The 8,794-nt window shown below is 36.8% G+C and overlaps 1 long non-coding RNA gene across 1 annotated transcript; it reads right to left on the bottom strand.

Annotated features, from left to right (window-relative positions):
• Positions 1-5,572: 5,572 nt before the first annotated feature.
• LOC110340929 lies at positions 5,573-8,245 on the bottom strand. The gene is made up of 3 exons (XR_002382768.1): positions 8,195-8,245; positions 6,748-6,866; positions 5,573-5,881 (listed from the first exon to the last, which is right to left on the bottom strand). It is a non-coding gene; the product is annotated as an uncharacterized LOC110340929 (long non-coding RNA).
• Positions 8,246-8,794: the final 549 nt, after the last annotated feature.

The following is an 8,794-nucleotide window of genomic DNA, read 5'->3' as shown; positions in this document are numbered from 1 at the left end:
GGATCCTTTGAAGATGTTGATAACATGGGCTTGTTTGGATTAAAAACAGAAAAGATAGCTACTTTGGGAGACATTCATTATATAAATAGTGTTTAGGTAGACTCAAAGGAAAGCATCAAAGGAAACAATAACTTGGTCAAAAAGATGATGGAAGTACTTCTATCATTTGAGATCAATTGAGCAAAGTGATGCAGTATTAGTTTTGAGCAGATTTAAAATGGAAGTTAGAGATTGAATTGAAGTAAATTCATTAAATATTCTGTGATTCTAGTTAATTATTTACTTCTTGTTGAATGTAAGATTGACAGAGAAATAAATGTTTAAAATGTGAAGTGTATTAAGTTCTTGCTACACATAGCATTGTTTTCTCAAAATGTGAGTTCAAAGGGTATTTATAAAACTGAAAATGTGAGGATTGATTAATTGTCTTGATCAAGTTCCAGTAAGTAAAGGAACTGGAAACTAAGCATTTCTGGCAGTTAGCCGGCCTTAGAACTTCCAGGGAATTTAATGAACAGAGGTGAAATCCATAAGGAAGTAAGAGGATATTTCTTATAAGGTTTATCAAGTGAGAGATATTAAGAATATCCCTTGGGATTTCATTGACTGGAAATGTGAGAATTTAGACTAAAAAGTCCAGAAGCATCAGATGGACTTGACTTTTCAATGAAAATAATATGGATTATATATAAGCAGATATCAGAGAAGTGGTGAACATATTTCAACAGCTAAGTACATAGCAAAAATAGATTTGGGGATGGTAGTTCTAAGGCAGAATGAGGAGAAAAGTCAAAGACATTATTAAACAATTATACAAACTCTAGAATTATAACTAGAAAAACTACAAATACAATTACATATATGTGCATATATATGCAACTATGATCTATATAAAAATATAGAAATTGTCTCATCATAATGAATGGTAGTGAACTTAAGGATATATGGCTTCTCAAGGGGCTGAAAATAAAACATGTTTTGGCCTCAAACAGATTATATATCATAGCAAAACAAGGGGAAGATAAAGTAAAACCTGATGACAGGATGTGTGGAAGTCTCTGAAAAAAAACAGGGTCTGCAGAATTACAATCCATGTGAATATAAAAGTAAATCCAGTTCTACATAACACAGTAGCCAGTGTTGGTTCAAAATTATAGAGTCTCATACTGGGCAGTTCATTTTAGGCATGTTTAAGAACAGACCAATTTGGAAAAGTTTCCTGCTATACCACAATCCTATGTGCACAAACATGCATAATGACATTGAAACTTTTCTCAAAGTATATGTCGTGTCTTCCATGAAAATTGGTCCTGTAGATATACTACATGTGTCACCTTATAGCCCTATGGGAAGATTTGGTATAGTCTCAGTCATACTGATACCATAAAGTCACCTAGATTTTGCAAATCTGATGCTTATTGCAGGATCTAAGAAGAGTCAGGTATGGCCTGGACCTACAAATAGCACAGGTGATATCTGGGCTATTAGACAACCTTCATTCTCAACCAGTGGAACACCAAACAGGTTCTCTCTCTCTCTCTATCTCTCTCTGTCTCTGTCTCTGTCTCTGTCTCTCTCTCTCTCTCTCTCTCTCTCTGTATGCATGTGTGTGTTTGTGTGTCTGTTTCTCTCTCTGCATAATATAATGTCTTACTCTGGGTCTCTGTATTTCGTCCCATTTGCCACAGGAGGAAGACTCTCATGATAGTTGAATAAAGCACTGATATATGATTGTAATCATTTTATTGTTACTATTTTTTAAGATCAGTAATATTTGATTTTACCTACTGTCTCTGGGCTATCTATACTCTGTTTCTTGGTCACCCAAGTGGTGTCAAGTTGTCTGGGAATTCCTGCCCAGTTCTAGAGCCACATTAGAGCTCCCAAATGATACACAAGACACTATATTAATTATGAAACTGTTAGTCGATGTCTGGGGCTTCTTATTTTCTAGCTCTGATTTAATTTCTAACCCATTTCTATCAATCTGAGCATGGCCACATGGTCTTCTCCTACCGGAGATATGTACAGAGATATGTTACTCCTCTAGCCCTCCTACATCATGACTAACTAAGCCCATACCTCCCAGAATCCTCCTTGTCTCCTAGTCCCAACTATATTGCTTCCCAATTGGCTAACAGTGTGTTATTCATCAACTAATAAGGGAAACATATGTACAGAAGACTTCATTCATCATCTCCTCTTTTCTGTCTGAATAAACAGAAAGGTTTTTGCACTGGGGGAACACACCTTTAACCCCAGGACTCATGGAGCAGAGGCAGGCAGATCTCTGTGAGTTTGAAGCCAGTCTGGTCTACAGAGCGAGTTCTAGGACAACCTCCAAAACAATACAGAGAAACCCTGTCTCAAAAAACCAAACAAAAATGAAAAGTTTTAACTTTAACATAGTCAAACTATATATAAGAAAATAGTTATTAAGCAATAGGTATAATTACAAATATTTAGTCCAATAACATTTAGAAAGATTTAAAGAAAATATTTTATCTATCCTATCTTTGTGAGTCTAAAGTCTTTTATGTAACTTATCTTTTATCATAACTAATGAAATCATAACCATAACTGTCTGTCTTCAGCTCTATCAATGACCACAGAAGGATAATATATAAACTCCAGAATTGACAGAGACAACTTGCTGCCTGGTCACTCACCCGAAGTTCTTCTGTAATGTTCCATCTTCAGCCCATAGGTCATAGTGTGTCTGGCAGTCTCCTCAGCAAAGTAGGAAAATTTACGCTGTCTGCTTATATTGGCAGTTTGTCAGGAACTTTTCTGTGTCCTATAGAAAGTCTGGCAGACTCTTTCATGAAGCAGGAACCCTGTAGCATTGCACATCTTGTTTCAGCAATCACTTTCCTGGTGATGCTGATGTCTACTTTATAAAGACTTTATATAGTCAAACAGTCTAGACAAGAGCAGTTTCTTGCCCACATGTCTAGTCTTGTCATATTGGAAGCAAACTCCATAAGGAGTTTCTAAATATGGACTCCATCACTTAGAGTGAGCCATAAATCAATTCAGACATCCGTTGATTATTCCTCTAAGGTTTGTCCCAACAATGCCATATCATATCTTACAGGCAGGACAGATTGTAGTATGGATGTATTGTGGTTGGGCTGATGTATATACTGCTCTTTTGATAGTTTTCAGAGTATCTTTCCATGTCATAGACACTAGAACAAGTCAGTAAAATTCTATATAGATGCCAACTTGCCATTTCCTTTTTCAGTGAGTTGTGTGGATGCTTTTTTAAGCAATGTGGATTTGCTGTTAGATTGTGGAGAGCAACCTATTATCCTGGCAACATCATGAGTGTTTTGAGGATTTTCATGAAACCCCTTTGACCAAAAACTTAATTGAATGAAACCAGTCCCAGCAATGTTACTTGTTTGAGGACAAGAGATGGCAAGTAGGGTCTTTGACCATTTAGAGACTTCATTAGGATTGCCTTCATATATTGCAGCAAATTTCACTTTAACCAGGTATCAATATTGACCCCCAAACAGTCCTCAAATGCTATTCAATTCTAGGTGTCTCTGCCCTCATTCTATTCCTTCAGTCTACCTTCCCTTACACCTTTCCATCTGATACTCCCATTCTTGCCCCACTATGTCAAAGAACAAGTGAATTAGTAAATCTATTCTACTTTCTTCTCACAGGTAATATATGTATTCCCCTCTAATCACTAATTCTATGGTTAATCTCTCTGTGTCCCTGGATTAGAGATTTTCTGCCAATTATTTAATGGATAATAATCAAATATAAACAAATATATATCATATGTATCTGTTTTCATTTTTGATGACTTTCTAGTTTCATACATTTTCCTGTAAATTTCATAGTAATTTTTTTATTTTTAAATTTAAATTAGAAACAAGGTTGCTTCACATGTCAATCCCAGCTCCCTCTCCCTTCTCTCCTCCCATGGACCCCCGAACTCCCACTCCATACCCCAGGGAGGGTACATAGTCATTTTTTTAACAGCAGAGAAATACCCCATTGGGTAAATGTAACCCATTTTCTTTACCCATTCTTCTGTTGATGGACTCCTAGGTTGTTTCCAGTTTCTGGCTATTATGAACAAAGCAGCAATTAACATGTTTGAGTGAAATATCCTTTTGATAGGATGAAGCATCATTTGTGTGTATGTCCAAGAGTGGTATAGATGAATATTAATGCAGATTGTTTACCATCTTTCTGAGGTGTAACATGCACTCTTTCCTGCCAGCCTGGTCCCACAGCCATGTTAGCCCCAAGAAAACAGACAGATACTATATTAATTATGAAACCATTGGCTGTTGACTTGGGCTTCTTATTGGCTAGTTCTGTCTTAATTATTAACCCATAACTACTAATCTATGCATTTCTACATGATCTTATCTTACAGGAGAACTCCTGACTCACATCCTCTCTTCCTAGGCTCACATGCCAACTCCTCTTTGCCTACACTTCCCAGAATTCTCCTCATCTCTTAGCCCTGCCTATCTTCCTGCCTGGCCAATAGGTATTTTATTCATCAACCAATAAGAGAAACATATACAGAATAACATCTACTATCATTTCCTCTTTTCTGTCTAACTAAAAAGAAAGGTGTTAACTTTAACATAGTAAAATTACATATAACAAAATAGTTATTAAGGAAGAACTGTAATTACATTATTTAGTTCATTAACATTTGATAAAATTTATAGAAAATATCTTATCTATCATTTCTCTGTGAGTCTCAAAAGTAAATGTAATTTGTCTATTATCATAACTAAGGGAAACTACAACCATAACTATCTTCTTTTAACTCCATTAAAGACCACAGAATGATAATATACAATCTCTAAAATTGACAGAGATATCTCGATGCCTGGATAGTCATCCAAAGTTCCTCTGTAACATTGGTACATCTATCTTCACCCCATATGCCATAGTGTGTCTGGTTGGCTTCTCAGTGAAGCAGGATATTTTCAACTCTTCACCTGTATTGGCAGTTTTTCAGTCATTTATCTGTCCTGCAGAATGTCTGGTAGACTCTTTCATGAAGAAGGAACACTTCATAACTGTCCAATCTTTGACAAATTCAGCAGTCACTTTTCTTTGGGTCCTATATGTCCAGTATGGACAGCATACAAACAGCCTATGTAAGAGCAGTTTCCTGCCCAAATGACTAGTCTCACCATTTTGAAAGCAACTCCATATAAAGTTTCTTTGATGTCCATCCTCCTTTTGATATAATTACTCTTTACAGGACCAGTTGTGTCTTACTGACATGAAAAACCCTAAACCATTTCAAATGCCATATTCTGTAGGTCTTTGAAAGGTTTGAATAATGCCTATCCATTTGAAATTTATCTCTATGTATCTAGAAAACCTAACTAACAAAAGCTTTGACTATTATAGTTGACTAGATATAATCTGTATTTAATTATATATTACATTTTAAATGAGCTGTATAAACACAATAACTAAACCAGAGGAGAAAAATACATATAACAAAATTGACCTTAAATTTTTATCAATAAATCAAACTCCATACCAATTCAAAGTATTTATCTTTATATTATACCCCCTTGTTTTCTATAGAAATTGGTTGTGATCCTTAACCATTTATAACCAAACTCATTTAAATGAAAACAAATATCTATAAACAATATTTGGGATTTTGTGCATCATTTTCTTCAAGTTGCTTCCTGCTGACTGAGTGTGCTGTTTTGAGGATCCCAAGAAAACCCAGAAACCTGACCAAATCCTGGCTGTAGTGGTATATGAGACTGCATCATCCCAGCAGTCTTGGATTCTGTATCATCTGGATCAACACGGGGACTTGCTTGATCAAACTCTATTAGTCTGGCAAGAATGCACAGCTTCTCATTTTCTGTGGAAATGAAATCAGAAATTATTTTCCAATGTAACATGTCTTTAAACTTAAATTTTGAAGTCAAAGCATGTTAAAAAATATGTGAGTTGTATAAATCCAGCAGCATTTATAATCAAGTTTTTTAAAACAGCTGTAGCTCTTTCCTCAGCAATCAAAAATTTAAAGACAGCAACATAATATACAGTATCCAGACTTTCTGTGTATTTTCCATCTTTACCTGATCTTTTTATTACTGTGTTTCTTTCCCTTTTAATTTTTTTCCACTTTTGGAGATAGGATTCCTCTGTGAACTTTTCCTGTCCTGCAATTCACTCTATATAACTGGCTGGCCTTGAAATGAAAGAAATCTTCCTGATTCTGTCTCCTGAGCAAATTCTATCATATGGGCCACCACAACCACCTCTTCTATTACATTTTAAGCTACTTATCCCTTTTTTGTTTTCTCTCCCAAGCCTATGTATAATTTTTATTTAACTTTATACACATTTTACATTCAGTTCCCCCTCTCTCCCCTCCTCCCACAGACCCCCATTTCTCCCAACTTCCCACCCCACTCCATCCCCCCTTGGCTCCCCAGGAAGACTGAGGGCTTCTATGAGGGATTTTCAGAGTCTGTCATATCTTCCCATGAAGGGTCAATGTCCTCCCCCGTGAATCCAGGCTTAAAGAGCATCCCTCCATGTGGAATGGGCTCCAGAGTTTATTTGTATGCCAGGAATAAATACTTATCTACTCCCCAAGGTACCATAGATTGCCAAGACCTCTTCTCTGACACCCAGGGGTATGTGTCTGGATCACTCCTATGCTGGCATCTCAGTAATCATTCTGGGGTCCATGTGTTCTCCCTAGTTTAGGTCAGCTACCTCTCTGGGTTTTGCCGGCCTGGTCTTGATTCCTTTGCTCATCAATCTTCTTTGCAACTGGGTTCCAGGTGTTCAGTTTAGTTTTTAGCTCTGCTTCTGTCAGACACAGGATTGGGGTTCTAGGATGGCATATCAAATAATCATGAATCTCATTATCCTGTGAGAGCATTTAAGATAGTCTTAATGCCAATTCATGTCATTCTTGTGGATCTGTGAATTTCTCACTAGTGGCAGAATTCTTCCTAATACTGCATACAAGAAACACACCACAGCTTCAAAGACAGACGTTACTTCAGAGTTAAGGGTTGGGAAAAGATTTTGCAATCAAATGGACACTAGAAACAAGCTAGGGTAGCAATGCTAATATTTAAAAAATTACACTTTAAACTAAAATCAATCAAAAGAGATGAAGGAGGTCAGTTCATACTCACTACAGGAGAAATCCACCAAGATGAAGTCTCAATTGTGAACATCTGTGCCCCAAATACAAAGGCATCCACATTCATAAAAGAAACATTACTAAAACTCAAAGCACATATAAAACCTCATACATGGGGTTAGGGATTTAGCTCAGTGGTAGAGCGCTTGCCTAGCAAGCTCAAGGCCCTGGGTTCAGTCCTCAGCTCTGGAAAAAATAAAATAAAACCTCATACACTTATAATGGGAGATTTCAACATCCCACTCTCACCACTACACAGGACTACCAGACAGAAACTTAACAAGGATATGAAGGAATTAATAGAAGTTATGACCCAATTGGGTTTAACCAACATGCCTAGAACACTCCATCCAAACACAAAAGAATATACTGCAGTGCCCGCAGCACAAGCAACCCTGAAGTATCAGGAAAATAAAGACCAGATGTCCAGCTGTTTGTACTAAGAAGTGTCTTTATTTCCAGTGCTAAGAGGCCTCTCTCTTGTAGGAGGGCACAGTCTTATATATAGTCTTACAACACAGTAGAAAAAGTCCAGGTAGAAGAGAGCATGTTTTCCTCCTGCTAGAAGTTGATGTCACTGGGGCAATGTAGGGGAAGTAAGCCATGACTAGAAAACAGAATGCACCTGTGGCTATCAGCTGACAAACAACTCAGAGACCCCAGAAACAGCTAGGCCCCAACATTTCCCCCTTTTTTATTTTTTGAAATTTTGTTTGAACTGTTTGATACTCTTTAGAATCTTCCATACAAATTTCTTTGGCACTTAGGCCATGTTATAGGTTTTTGCTATTTTTCTCAGGGGCTACAGCCATACCAACTCCTTGTAAAAAGTTTTTAGAGATGAATCACAAAATTGACCTTAAATTTGTAGCAATAACCAACCCTGTATAAATGCAAACAAACATTTATAAACAATATTTGGGAATGTGGGCATCGTTCTTTCCAAACTACTTCCTATTGTTAAGGGGCACTGTTCATGCCATGGAGATCATGACAAAACTCAGAAACCTGTATAAGTCCTTATTTTCAGATTCAGGCTCTGTAAGGCTGCATCATCTTAGCTGTTTTAGATGTTGAATCACTTGGGCCACTGCTTCCGGAGGTCTTGCTTCATCAAACCATACTAGTCTGGAAGGAACCCACAGCTTTTTATTTTCTGTGGAAATGAAAGCAGAATTTTTCCCAAGTAAGCTGTCCTTATATTTAAATTTAGAAGTAAAAGCATTTTCAAAATATGTAAGTTGGATTATTTCAGCAGCCTTGATAATCAAATGTCTTTTAGTAGTTTTTGTTTCTTTCTTAGCAATTACACAGTTTAAAGACAACACAACAGCACATAGTATCCAGAATCTCTGTGTATTTTCCATTCCATATACTTTTACATTTTTCTTTTCTTTCACTTAATATCAGTACCTTGTTTACTAACTGTTACAAATTTTCAATTCACCTATTTTTAATCCATCCTCCAACCAAGGTTGATACCTCAGGCAAAAGCCTTAAGATTTATTCAATACACCCTCCAACTGAGGGTGATCTCTCAGGTTCCCCTTTCTTTCCCAACCTTGTGGGTGAAGGCCTGGAGATTTAACCTAGTATCCCTAACTTGGT

This window comes from Mesocricetus auratus, unplaced genomic scaffold (assembly GCF_017639785.1).
Source record: "Mesocricetus auratus isolate SY011 unplaced genomic scaffold, BCM_Maur_2.0 Super-Scaffold_100029, whole genome shotgun sequence".
NCBI lineage: Eukaryota > Metazoa > Chordata > Mammalia > Rodentia > Cricetidae > Mesocricetus > Mesocricetus auratus.
Note: the sequence above shows the minus strand (reverse complement) of the source record. Positions and strands in the feature narration are given on the sequence as shown.